Here is a 15,385-nt window from a genome sequence, read left to right as displayed (position 1 = left end):
ATATATATATATATATAACAGACCATACGGCGGCACTCCTCCCAATAAACGAATCTTCAGGCAGTAATACTGATCAACGTTTCGAACTTTTAATAGACAGTTCTTCTTCAGGATACATAAAACATCATAGACACAATACACATATTTATACATACCACAGATAATTGACACCCGCCTCCAGCGTCCATCCCGGCCGCCTCCCGCTGGCGTCCTGACGCCCACGTGGGTCGCGCACAAAGTGCGCGTCATCACGCTGACAAGGACGTCCAACTCCCGGCGCCGAGTGGAAAACTGGTTGTCATGACAACGCTACAACACATCACCAAAGTATAATAAGACACACAATAAATACAAACACAAAAGTTTGCAAAAATAAAACAAGGGGGAGAATCCATCCAAGCTACATTAGAAGAGCTACAATGAAAAACATGCAAAGAAATACAAAAAAATATACGAAAAAATACCCATTAGTAAAAACACCTATAAACAAACACCAATAAAAGACGGCATGAACATGTAAGTATCGGCACATATTTCGCACTATGGTCAGTGCTGTACACGGTCAAAATTACATAAAGTCTCCAATATATAAGGAAATAGGTGTAAATGCGTACCATGTGGATCAAAAAATATCCTAAATGGATCAAGAAATATCCTATAGGAAACAATGTAGCCCACGAAATTCGTTAAGACCGTGCGGTGCCAGCGTATTAAGACGCTGGATCCACCGGGCTTCACATTGCAATAACTTGAGAGACCTATTACCACCCCTCAGCGTTGCTGGCACATGATCAATGATCATATAACGGAGCGCGGGTATGGAATGGTGTGCTTCAAGGAAGTGCCTAGCGACCGGCTGGTCACTACTGCCTTTCTCGTATGCCTGCTTGATTGCATGTCTGTGTCCAGCCATGCGCTCGCGCAGCGTACGATCAGTCTTCCCAATATAGCTCAATGAGCACGGACAAGTGATCATATAAACGATGTATTTGGTAGTACATGTGACCCTATGTCTAATGGCAAACCTCCTACCACTAGAAGGGTGGCAAAAGGAGGTGCCACTAGTCATGGCTCTACATGTAGTACAGTTGAGACATTTAAAGCAACCAACTCGCGCTCCCAAAAATTGTTCACTGCTACTTTGCTGCAATTTAGCAATGTCAGTTTTCATGACCATGTCCCGCACACTCCTGCCACGAGTGTAACAGGACATGATCGTGGTGCCCGACAATTGTAGTGCATTGTCCATTTGGACTAATGGCCACAGTTTCTTCACATTCCTATTAACTTCCATGCTAGCAGTATTATAATGGTTAACCCATGGCATCCTATCCAATTTTTTCTTAGGTTTATTTTGGTAGACCAATAAAGATTCACGATTTTTAGACATAGCTTTAACTTTAGCCTCTTGCAACAATGCTGGACTGTATCCTCTATTCAAAAATTTGCCAGGACATCAGAACTGCAGATGCGCCTGGCACGCAGAAATTGGGAGTAAGGTAGACTATATTTAACTGCCCTAGGGTGACAACTATTAGCATGAAGAATAGTGTTGCGGTCAGTCGGCTTGGTGAAAACCGAAGTCTCCACCATGCCGTTACTGACCGTCAACACTACATCCAAAAAGCTAACTGACTTGATGTCGACAGTATGTGTCAACTTGACAGGACTCAGGGACCTATTATGCTTGTCAATGAGTTCAAAAAATTCCTCATGTGGACCCGTCCAAATCATGAATAAATCATCGATGTACCGCGTATAAAAAAAAATATTACGCGATACATCGATAGAGGAGAAAAAAATGTCCTGTTCGACATCCATCATGTATGCGTTGGCGTACGATGGGGCGAAATTACTCCCCATCGCACAGCCAACGCATTGTAGATAGAATGTCTTGTCAAATAAAAAGTAATTGTGCGTGAGCACCAATTCCAAAATCTCAAGTACAAAATCAACATCAGGACCTCGATAGTTGCTATTATTGACTAAAAGTCTACGGATGGAGCCAAGGCCGGCATCATTAGGAATAATCGTGTATAAGCTCGATACATCAATACTGCATAGCAAACTGTCAGTGGGAATCGCATCAAGAGCTTTAAGCTTAACAAGAAATGAAGTAGTGTCAAGAAGATGCCCTGGTGCTGCCCTAATACAAGGTTGCAACAGGGCATCGATGTATGTCGAGACATTTTGGAAGAGCGAACCACGCGCTGCTATAATAGGCCTGCCAGGCGGATCAATTAACTTTTTGTGAATTTTGGGCAATGTGTACAATAATGGCACAACAGGGTTAGGAACCTTAAGCGCTGCTGACAATTCTTGCGTAATAGTACCATCGTCAACAGCCCTATCAAGAATATTATTCAATGCCACAGTAAATTCATTAGTAGGATCTTTACTCAGAGGTCTATACACTGATGGATCAGACAACTGTCTCATGATCTCCCTCTTGTAGTCATCCAGATCCTGTAATACTACGGCACCGCCTTTATCGGCGGGCCGTATGATGACATCAGTATATGAGCTGAGATCATGAAGAGCAGTTAACTCATCCCTGGTTAAGTTTGATCCACCACTGGCCGGTTTAGCATTCAAAACAACATCTCTGGATACATTGTGGTCAAGTGCACTCATAAACGTTTTAATATTAGCATTCATAGACAGTGGTTCAAAAGCTGATCTTGGTTGTAATTTTAACAGCTGTTGCGGAATTTCGAGAACAGGGGTCGACACAACAACAGGTTTATTAGCATCATGTTTGTTGAAATATTCTTTCAATTTTAATGTCCTGTTGAGTTTATATTTTTCAATTTCCCATTGCATCTCATCGAACTTTGCAGTGGGAACAAACGATAGTCCTTTACATAAAACACTGTGTTCAGCTGGTGTCAACACGTGAGTAGACAGATTAAAGACTATGTTCTCAGGGGGGGTCTGCCGCGCCTTCCTTTGCCTTTGGCACTGGCCACCTCGCCGCGTCCGATACCTTCGGCGTTTAGGAGTTGCCTGGTGCGCACCCCTAAAGGGGGAATCGGCTGTTTGGCTCTGCGTCTTGATTTTGAGGCTCCATCTGAATCACTGGTGGTGGGTACCTCATAGGAATCAGAACCATCATAGGCTTGGCGTCCCTGTTTCTTTGGGAATCTGCCGAATGGGCGCTGATGGACCTGCTGGCGACCACCTTGAACCCAAGAATACACCTGGTTGTGCTCGTAGTCAGAATTGACTTTATCCAATTTTTGTTTTTTAAACTGGACCAGGTCCCTTTTATAGCTGGCAACCTGTTTGTTTAGTCTCTCGAGCCAGTCGACAGTGGTGTCGGCAGTGAATGAAGGTTTATGCTTATCCTCAAAGATTTTAATGCGCTCTTTAGCCAGTTCAAGTTCACGCCCTGACTCCTCAATTACTAATAACATTAGATCGAGGCTGCATTTATTGAGGACAGCTATCCACCTTTTACAAAACGATACATTAAAGCGTCCAATTGTTGGGGCATTTCTGAATCTGAACCCCCTAGGGATACGTTTAGTTTTATAATACTCACTAAGCGTAATCCCATGATATAGGTAGTCGACCTCTTTCTGCTTAATTCTAAGCCAGTCTTTGTAGAGGAATTCCAATGGTCTGGTCTCGTCAATGGCATCATCATCCACAAATTTCCTAGACAGGATTGTTTCAGCCTCGGATTCAGAAAATGACAAAACTTTACCCTGCATAAGTAGTGCCAAATTGATACTGTCCATGGCATCATTACCGTCACCTCCACCTTCAGCCATAATGTGGGCAAAATGACAGACACGTGAGAAAGTCCTGTAGTCCCAAATATGCTCACAGGTAAGCGGGGTGCTTCAGCTCCAAACCCATCCAACAGTCTGCCAACCGAGGAGGGATAAACACAATCCGTATAGGAGCAGCACAACCACAACAGCAGGAAAGATGGGGTGCCTTCCAAAGAACCCGGGCAAGGTTTCCTATAGAACAGACCATACGGCGGCACTCCTCCCAATAAACGAATCTTCAGGCAGTAATACTGATCAACGTTTCGAACTTTTAATAGACAGTTCTTCTTCAGGATACATAAAACATCATAGACACAATACACATATTTATACATACCACAGATAATTGACACCCGCCTCCAGCGTCCATCCCGGCCGCCTCCCGCTGGCGTCCTGACGCCCACGTGGGTCGCGCACAAAGTGCGCGTCATCACGCTGACAAGGACGTCCAACTCCCGGCGCCGAGTGGAAAACTGGTTGTCATGACAACGCTACAACACATCACCAAAGTATAATAAGACACACAATAAATACAAACACAAAAGTTTGCAAAAATAAAACAAGGGGGAGAATCCATCCAAGCTACATTAGAAGAGCTACAATGAAAAACATGCAAAGAAATACAAAAAAATATACGAAAAAATACCCATTAGTAAAAACACCTATAAACAAACACCAATAAAAGACGGCATGAACATGTAAGTATCGGCACATATTTCGCACTATGGTCAGTGCTGTACACGGTCAAAATTACATAAAGTCTCCAATATATAAGGAAATAGGTGTAAATGCGTACCATGTGGATCAAAAAATATCCTAAATGGATCAAGAAATATCCTATAGGAAACAATGTAGCCCACGAAATTCGTTAAGACCGTGCGGTGCCAGCGTATTAAGACGCTGGATCCACCGGGCTTCACATTGCAATAACTTGAGAGACCTATTACCACCCCTCAGCGTTGCTGGCACATGATCAATGATCATATAACGGAGCGCGGGTATGGAATGGTGTGCTTCAAGGAAGTGCCTAGCGACCGGCTGGTCACTACTGCCTTTCTCGTATGCCTGCTTGATTGCATGTCTGTGTCCAGCCATGCGCTCGCGCAGCGTACGATCAGTCTTCCCAATATAGCTCAATGAGCACGGACAAGTGATCATATAAACGATGTATTTGGTAGTACATGTGACCCTATGTCTAATGGCAAACCTCCTACCACTAGAAGGGTGGCAAAAGGAGGTGCCACTAGTCATGGCTCTACATGTAGTACAGTTGAGACATTTAAAGCAACCAACTCGCGCTCCCAAAAATTGTTCACTGCTACTTTGCTGCAATTTAGCAATGTCAGTTTTCACGACCATGTCCCGCACACTCCTGCCACGAGTGTAACAGGACATGATCGTGGTGCCCGACAATTGTAGTGCATTGTCCATTTGGACTAATGGCCACAGTTTCTTCACATTCCTATTAACTTCCATGCTAGCAGTATTATAATGGTTAACCCATGGCATCCTATCCAATTTTTTCTTAGGTTTATTTTGGTAGACCAATAAAGATTCACGATTTTTAGACATAGCTTTAACTTTAGCCTCTTGCAACAATGCTGGACTGTATCCTCTATTCAAAAATTTGCCAGGACATCAGAACTGCAGATGCGCCTGGCACGCAGAAATTGGGAGTAAGGTAGACTATATTTAACTGCCCTAGGGTGACAACTATTAGCATGAAGAATAGTGTTGCGGTCAGTCGGCTTGGTGAAAACCGAAGTCTCCACCATGCCGTTACTGACCGTCAACACTACATCCAAAAAGCTAACTGACTTGATGTCGACAGTATGTGTCAACTTGACAGGACTCAGGGACCTATTATGCTTGTCAATGAGTTCAAAAAATTCCTCATGTGGACCCGTCCAAATCATGAATAAATCATCGATGTACCGCGTATAAAAAAAAATATTACGAGATACATCGATAGAGGAGAAAAAAATGTCCTGTTCGACATCCATCATGTATGCGTTGGCGTACGATGGGGCGAAATTACTCCCCATCGCACAGCCAACGCATTGTAGATAGAATGTCTTGTCAAATAAAAAGTAATTGTGCGTGAGCACCAATTCCAAAATCTCAAGTACAAAATCAACATCAGGACCTCGATAGTTGCTATTATTGACTAAAAGTCTACGGATGGAGCCAAGGCCGGCATCATTAGGAATAATCGTGTATAAGCTCGATACATCAATACTGCATAGCAAACTGTCAGTGGGAATCGCATCAAGAGCTTTAAGCTTAACAAGAAATGAAGTAGTGTCAAGAAGATGCCCTGGTGCTGCCCTAATACAAGGTTGCAACAGGGCATCGATGTATGTCGAGACATTTTGGAAGAGCGAACCACGCGCTGCTATAATAGGCCTGCCAGGCGGATCAATTAACTTTTTGTGAATTTTGGGCAATGTGTACAATAATGGCACAACAGGGTTAGGAACCTTAAGCGCTGCTGACAATTCTTGCGTAATAGTACCATCGTCAACAGCCCTATCAAGAATATTATTCAATGCCACAGTAAATTCATTAGTAGGATCTTTACTCAGAGGTCTATACACTGATGGATCAGACAACTGTCTCATGATCTCCCTCTTGTAGTCATCCAGATCCTGTAATACTACGGCACCGCCTTTATCGGCGGGCCGTATGATGACATCAGTATATGAGCTGAGATCATGAAGAGCAGTTAACTCATCCCTGGTTAAGTTTGATCCACCACTGGCCGGTTTAGCATTCAAAACAACATCTCTGGATACATTGTGGTCAAGTGCACTCATAAACGTTTTAATATTAGCATTCATAGACAGTGGTTCAAAAGCTGATCTTGGTTGTAATTTTAACAGCTGTTGCGGAATTTCGAGAACAGGGGTCGACACAACAACAGGTTTATTAGCATCATGTTTGTTGAAATATTCTTTCAATTTTAATGTCCTGTTGAGTTTATATTTTTCAATTTCCCATTGCATCTCATCGAACTTTGCAGTGGGAACAAACGATAGTCCTTTACATAAAACACTGTGTTCAGCTGGTGTCAACACGTGAGTAGACAGATTAAAGACTATGTTCTCAGGGGGGGTCTGCCGCGCCTTCCTTTGCCTTTGGCACTGGCCACCTCGCCGCGTCCGATACCTTCGGCGTTTAGGAGTTGCCTGGTGCGCACCCCTAAAGGGGGAATCGGCTGTTTGGCTCTGCGTCTTGATTTTGAGGCTCCATCTGAATCACTGGTGGTGGGTACCTCATAGGAATCAGAACCATCATAGGCTTGGCGTCCCTGTTTCTTTGGGAATCTGCCGAATGGGCGCTGATGGACCTGCTGGCGACCACCTTGAACCCAAGAATACACCTGGTTGTGCTCGTAGTCAGAATTGACTTTATCCAATTTTTGTTTTTTAAACTGGACCAGGTCCCTTTTATAGCTGGCAACCTGTTTGTTTAGTCTCTCGAGCCAGTCGACAGTGGTGTCGGCAGTGAATGAAGGTTTATGCTTATCCTCAAAGATTTTAATGCGCTCTTTAGCCAGTTCAAGTTCACGCCCTGACTCCTCAATTACTAATAACATTAGATCGAGGCTGCATTTATTGAGGACAGCTATCCACCTTTTACAAAACGATACATTAAAGCGTCCAATTGTTGGGGCATTTCTGAATCTGAACCCCCTAGGGATACGTTTAGTTTTATAATACTCACTAAGCGTAATCCCATGATATAGGTAGTCGACCTCTTTCTGCTTAATTCTAAGCCAGTCTTTGTAGAGGAATTCCAATGGTCTGGTCTCGTCAATGGCATCATCATCCACAAATTTCCTAGACAGGATTGTTTCAGCCTCGGATTCAGAAAATGACAAAACTTTACCCTGCATAAGTAGTGCCAAATTGATACTGTCCATGGCATCATTACCGTCACCTCCACCTTCAGCCATAATGTGGGCAAAATGACAGACACGTGAGAAAGTCCTGTAGTCCCAAATATGCTCACAGGTAAGCGGGGTGCTTCAGCTCCAAACCCATCCAACAGTCTGCCAACCGAGGAGGGATAAACACAATCCGTATAGGAGCAGCACAACCACAACAGCAGGAAAGATGGGGTGCCTTCCAAAGAACCCGGGCAAGGTTTCCTATAGAACAGACCATACGGCGGCACTCCTCCCAATAAACGAATCTTCAGGCAGTAATACTGATCAACGTTTCGAACTTTTAATAGACAGTTCTTCTTCAGGATACATAAAACATCATAGACACAATACACATATTTATACATACCACAGATAATTGACACCCGCCTCCAGCGTCCATCCCGGCCGCCTCCCGCTGGCGTCCTGACGCCCACGTGGGTCGCGCACAAAGTGCGCGTCATCACGCTGACAAGGACGTCCAACTCCCGGCGCCGAGTGGAAAACTGGTTGTCATGACAACGCTACAACACATCACCAAAGTATAATAAGACACACAATAAATACAAACACAAAAGTTTGCAAAAATAAAACAAGGGGGAGAATCCATCCAAGCTACATTAGAAGAGCTACAATGAAAAACATGCAAAGAAATACAAAAAAATATACGAAAAAATACCCATTAGTAAAAACACCTATAAACAAACACCAATGAAAGACGGCATGAACATGTAAGTATCGGCACATATTTCGCACTATGGTCAGTGCTGTACACGGTCAAAATTACATAAAGTCTCCAATATATAAGGAAATAGGTGTAAATGCGTACCATGTGGATCAAAAAATATCCTAAATGGATCAAGAAATATCCTATAGGAAACAATGTAGCCCACGAAATTCGTTAAGACCGTGCGGTGCCAGCGTATTAAGACGCTGGATCCACCGGGCTTCACATTGCAATAACTTGAGAGACCTATTACCACCCCTCAGCGTTGCTGGCACATGATCAATGATCATATAACGGAGCGCGGGTATGGAATGGTGTGCTTCAAGGAAGTGCCTAGCGACCGGCTGGTCACTACTGCCTTTCTCGTATGCCTGCTTGATTGCATGTCTGTGTCCAGCCATGCGCTCGCGCAGCGTACGATCAGTCTTCCCAATATAGCTCAATGAGCACGGACAAGTGATCATATAAACGATGTATTTGGTAGTACATGTGACCCTATGTCTAATGGCAAACCTCCTACCACTAGAAGGGTGGCAAAAGGAGGTGCCACTAGTCATGGCTCTACATGTAGTACAGTTGAGACATTTAAAGCAACCAACTCGCGCTCCCAAAAATTGTTCACTGCTACTTTGCTGCAATTTAGCAATGTCAGTTTTCACGACCATGTCCCGCACACTCCTGCCACGAGTGTAACAGGACATGATCGTGGTGCCCGACAATTGTAGTGCATTGTCCATTTGGACTAATGGCCACAGTTTCTTCACATTCCTATTAACTTCCATGCTAGCAGTATTATAATGGTTAACCCATGGCATCCTATCCAATTTTTTCTTAGGTTTATTTTGGTAGACCAATAAAGATTCACGATTTTTAGACATAGCTTTAACTTTAGCCTCTTGCAACAATGCTGGACTGTATCCTCTATTCAAAAATTTGTCAAACATAATACCAATCTGTTCTTCAGCCAGGACATCAGAACTGCAGATGCGCCTGGCACGCAGAAATTGGGAGTAAGGTAGACTATATTTAACTGCCCTAGGGTGACAACTATTAGCATGAAGAATAGTGTTGCGGTCAGTCGGCTTGGTGAAAACCGAAGTCTCCACCATGCCGTTACTGACCGTCAACACTACATCCAAAAAGCTAACTGACTTGATGTCGACAGTATGTGTCAACTTGACAGGACTCAGGGACCTATTATGCTTGTCAATGAGTTCAAAAAATTCCTCATGTGGACCCGTCCAAATCATGAATAAATCATCGATGTACCGCGTATAAAAAAAAAATATTACGCGATACATCGATAGAGGAGAAAAAAAAATGTCCTGTTCGACATCCATCATGTATGCGTTGGCGTACGATGGGGCGAAATTACTCCCCATCGCACAGCCAACGCATTGTAGATAGAATGTCTTGTCAAATAAAAAGTAATTGTGCGTGAGCACCAATTCCAAAATCTCAAGTACAAAATCAACATCAGGACCTCGATAGTTGCTATTATTGACTAAAAGTCTACGGATGGAGCCAAGGCCGGCATCATTAGGAATAATCGTGTATAAGCTTGATACATCAATACTGCATAGCAAACTGTCAGTGGGAATCGCATCAAGAGCTTTAAGCTTAACAAGAAATGAAGTAGTGTCAAGAAGATGCCCTGGTGCTGCCCTAATACAAGGTTGCAACAGGGCATCGATGTATGTCGAGACATTTTGGAAGAGCGAACCACGCGCTGCTATAATAGGCCTGCCAGGCGGATCAATTAACTTTTTGTGAATTTTGGGCAATGTGTACAATAATGGCACAACAGGGTTAGGAACCTTAAGCGCTGCTGACAATTCTTGCGTAATAGTACCATCGTCAACAGCCCTATCAAGAATATTATTCAATGCCACAGTAAATTCATTAGTAGGATCTTTACTCAGAGGTCTATACACTGATGGATCAGACAACTGTCTCATGATCTCCCTCTTGTAGTCATCCAGATCCTGTAATACTACGGCACCGCCTTTATCGGTCTCTGAAGTTATTGCAATGTGAAGCCCGTTGGATCCAGCGTCTTAATACGCTGGCACCGCACGGTCTTAACTAATTTCGTGGGCTACATTGTTTCCTATAGGATATTTCTTGATCCATTTAGGATATTTTTTGATCCACATGGTACGCATTTACACCTATTTCCTTATATATTGGAGACTTTATGTAATTTTGACCGTGTACAGCACTGACCATAGTGCGAAATATGTGCCGATACTTACATGTTCATGCCGTCTTTTATTGGTGTTTGTTTATAGGTGTTTTTACTAATGGGTATTTTTTCGTATATTTTTTTGTATTTCTTTGCATGTTTTTCATTGTAGCTCTTCCAATGTAGCTTGGATGGATTCTCCCCCTTGTTTTATTTTTGCAAACTTTTGTGTTTGTATTTATTGTGTGTCTTATTATACTTTGGTGATGTGTTGTAGCGTTGTCATGACAACCAGTTTTCCACTCGGCGCCGGGAGTTGGACGTCCTTGTCAGCGTGATGACGCGCACTTTGTGCGCGACCCACGTGGGCGTCAGGACGCCAGCGGGAGGCGGCCGGGATGGACGCTGGAGGCGGGTGTCAATTATCTGTGGTATGTATAAATATGTGTATTGTGTCTATGATGTTTTATGTATCCTGAAGAAGAACTGTCTATTAAAAGTTCGAAACGTTGATCAGTATTACTGCCTGAAGATTCGTTTATTGGGAGGAGTGCCGCCGTATGGTCTGTTCTATAGGAAACCTTGCCCGGGTTCTTTGGAAGGCACCCCATCTTTCCTGCTGTTGTGGTTGTGCTGCTCCTATACGGATTGTGTTTATCCCTCCTCGGTTGGCAGACTGTTGGATGGGTTTGGAGCTGAAGCACCCCGCTTACCTGTGAGCATATTTGGGACTACAGGACTTTCTCACGTGTCTGTCATTTTGCCCACATTATGGCTGAAGGTGGAGGTGACGGTAATGATGCCATGGACAGTATCAATTTGGCACTACTTATGCAGGGTAAAGTTTTGTCATTTTCTGAATCCGAGGCTGAAACAATCCTGTCTAGGAAATTTGTGGATGATGATGCCATTGACGAGACCAGACCATTGGAATTCCTCTACAAAGACTGGCTTAGAATTAAGCAGAAAGAGGTCGACTACCTATATCATGGGATTACGCTTAGTGAGTATTATAAAACTAAACGTATCCCTAGGGGGTTCAGAGTCAGAAATGCCCCAACAATTGGACGCTTTAATGTATCGTTTTGTAAAAGGTGGATAGCTGTCCTCAATAAATGCAGCCTCGATCTAATGTTATTAGTAATTGAGGAGTCAGGGCGTGAACTTGAACTGGCTAAAGAGCGCATTAAAATCTTTGAGGATAAGCATAAACCTTCATTCACTGCCGACACCACTGTCGACTGGCTCGAGAGACTAAACAAACAGGTTGCCAGCTATAAAAGGGACCTGGTCCAGTTTAAAAAACAAAAATTGGATAAAGTCAATTCTGACTACGAGCACAACCAGGTGTATTCTTGGGTTCAAGGTGGTCGCCAGCAGGTCCATCAGCGCCCATTCGGCAGATTCCCAAAGAAACAGGGACGCCAAGCCTATGATGGTTCTGATTCCTATGAGGTACCCACCACCAGTGATTCAGATGGAGCCTCAAAATCAAGACGCAGAGCCAAACAGCCGATTCCCCCTTTAGGGGTGCGCACCAGGCAACTCCTAAACGCCGAAGGTATCGGACGCGGCGAGGTGGCCAGTGCCAAAGGCAAAGGAAGGCGCGGCAGACCCCCCCTGAGAACATAGTCTTTAATCTGTCTACTCACGTGTTGACACCAGCTGAACACAGTGTTTTATGTAAAGGACTATCGTTTGTTCCCACTGCAAAGTTCGATGAGATGCAATGGGAAATTGAAAAATATAAACTCAACAGGACATTAAAATTGAAAGAATATTTCAACAAACATGATGCTAATAAACCTGTTGTTGTGTCGACCCCTGTTCTCGAAATTCCCCAACAGCTGTTAAAATTACAACCAAGATCAGCTTTTGAACCACTGTCTATGAATGCTAATATTAAAACGTTTATGAGTGCACTTGACCACAATGTATCCAGAGATGTTGTTTTGAATGCTAAACCGGCCAGTGGTGGATCAAACTTAACCAGGGATGAGTTAACTGCTCTTCATGATCTCAGCTCATATACTGATGTCATCATACGGCCCGCCGATAAAGGCGGTGCCGTAGTATTACAGGATCTGGATGACTACAAGAGGGAGATCATGAGACAGTTGTCTGATCCATCAGTGTATAGACCTCTGAGTACAGATCCTACTAATGAATTTACTGTGGCATTGAATAATATTCTTGATAGGGCTGTTGACGATGGTACTATTACGCAAGAATTGTCAGCAGCGCTTAAGGTTCCTAACCCTGTTGTGCCATTATTGTACACATTGCCCAAAATTCACAAAAAGTGAATTGATCCGCCTGGCAGGCCTATTATAGCAGCGCGTGGTTCGCTCTTCCAAAATGTCTCGACATACATCGATGCCCTGTTGCAACCTTGTATTAGGGCAGCACCAGGGCATCTTCTTGACACTACTTCATTTCTTGTTAAGCTTAAAGCTCTTGATGCGATTCCCACTGACAGTTTGCTATGCAGTATTGATGTATCGAGCTTATACACGATTATTCCTAATGATGCCGGCCTTGGCTCCATCCGTAGACTTTTAGTCAATAATAGCAACTATCGAGGTCCTGATGTTGATTTTGTACTTGAGATTTTGGAATTGGTGCTCACGCACAATTACTTTTTATTTGACAAGACATTCTATCTACAATGCGTTGGCTGTGCGATGGGGAGTAATTTCGCCCCATCGTACGCCAACGCATACATGATGGATGTCGAACAGGACATTTTTTTTTCTCCTCTATCGATGTATCGCGTAATATTTTTTTTTTATACGCGGTACATCGATGATTTATTCATGATTTGGACGGGTCCACATGAGGAATTTTTTGAACTCATTGACAAGCATAATAGGTCCCTGAGTCCTGTCAAGTTGACACATACTGTCGACATCAAGTCAGTTAGCTTTTTGGATGTAGTGTTGACGGTCAGTAACGGCATGGTGGAGACTTCGGTTTTCACCAAGCCGACTGACCGCAACACTATTCTTCATGCTAATAGTTGTCACCCTAGGGCAGTTAAATATAGTCTACCTTACTCCCAATTTCTGCGTGCCAGGCGCATCTGCAGTTCTGATGTCCTGGCTGAAGAACAGATTGGTATTATGTTTGACAAATTTTTGAATAGAGGATACAGTCCAGCATTGTTGCAAGAGGCTAAAGTTAAAGCTATGTCTAAAAATCGTGAATCTTTATTGGTCTACCAAAATAAACCTAAGAAAAAATTGGATAGGATGCCATGGGTTAACCATTATAATACTGCTAGCATGGAAGTTAATAGGAATGTGAAGAAACTGTGGCCATTAGTCCAAATGGACAATGCACTACAATTGTCGGGCACCACGATCATGTCCTGTTACACTCGTGGCAGGAGTGTGCGGGACATGGTCGTGAAAACTGACATTGCTAAATTGCAGCAAAGTAGCAGTGAACAATTTTTGGGAGCGCGAGTTGGTTGCTTTAAATGTCTCAACTGTACTACATGTAGAGCCATGACTAGTGGCACCTCCTTTTGCCACCCTTCTAGTGGTAGGAGGTTTGCCATTAGACATAGGGTCACATGTACTACCAAATACATCGTTTATATGATCACTTGTCCGTGCTCATTGAGCTATATTGGGAAGACTGATCGTACGCTGCGCGAGCGCATGGCTGGACACAGACATGCAATCAAGCAGGCATACGAGAAAGGCAGTAGTGACCAGCCGGTCGCTAGGCACTTCCTTGAAGCACACCATTCCATACCCGCGCTCCGTTATATGATCATTGATCATGTGCCAGCAACGCTGAGGGGTGGTAATAGGTCTCTCAAGTTATTGCAATGTGAAGCCCGGTGGATCCAGCGTCTTAATACGCTGGCACCGCACGGTCTTAACGAATTTCGTGGGCTACATTGTTTCCTATAGGATATTTCTTGATCCATTTAGGATATTTTTTGATCCACATGGTACGCATTTACACCTATTTCCTTATATATTGGAGACTTTATGTAATTTTGACCGTGTACAGCACTGACCATAGTGCGAAATATGTGCCGATACTTACATGTTCATGCCGTCTTTTATTGGTGTTTGTTTATAGGTGTTTTTACTAATGGGTATTTTTTCGTATATTTTTTTGTATTTCTTTGCATGTTTTTCATTGTAGCTCTTCTAATGTAGCTTGGATGGATTCTCCCCCTTGTTTTATTTTTGCAAACTTTTGTGTTTGTATTTATTGTGTGTCTTATTATACTTTGGTGATGTGTTGTAGCGTTGTCATGACAACCAGTTTTCCACTCAGCGCCGGGAGTTGGACGTCCTTGTCAGCGTGATGACGCGCACTTTGTGCGCGACCCACTTGGGCGTCAGGACGCCAGCGGGAGGCGGCCGGGATGGACGCTGGAGGCGGGTGTCAATTATCTGTGGTATGTATAAATATGTGTATTGTGTCTATGATGTTTTATGTATCCTGAAGAAGAACTGTCTATTAAAAGTTCGAAACGTTGATCAGTATTACTGCCTGAAGATTCGTTTATTGGGAGGAGTGCCGCCGTATGGTCTGTTCTATAGGAAACCTTGCCCGGGTTCTTTGGAAGGCATCCCATCTTTCCTGCTGTTGTGGTTGTGCTGCTCCTATACGGATTGTGTATATATATATATATATATATATATATATATATATAGCGATGCAGGAGGCTAGCACTCCAATGAGCCCAAATCACATAGGCAGATTTGTGGTAAAAAGCAGCATAAGGTCCGGTGCCTTCC

This window comes from Crinia signifera, chromosome 2 (genome assembly GCF_055691185.1).
Source record: "Crinia signifera chromosome 2, ASM5569118v1, whole genome shotgun sequence".
NCBI classification, from domain to species: Eukaryota; Metazoa; Chordata; class Amphibia; order Anura; family Myobatrachidae; genus Crinia; species Crinia signifera.
This window is presented reverse-complemented; position numbering follows the sequence as displayed.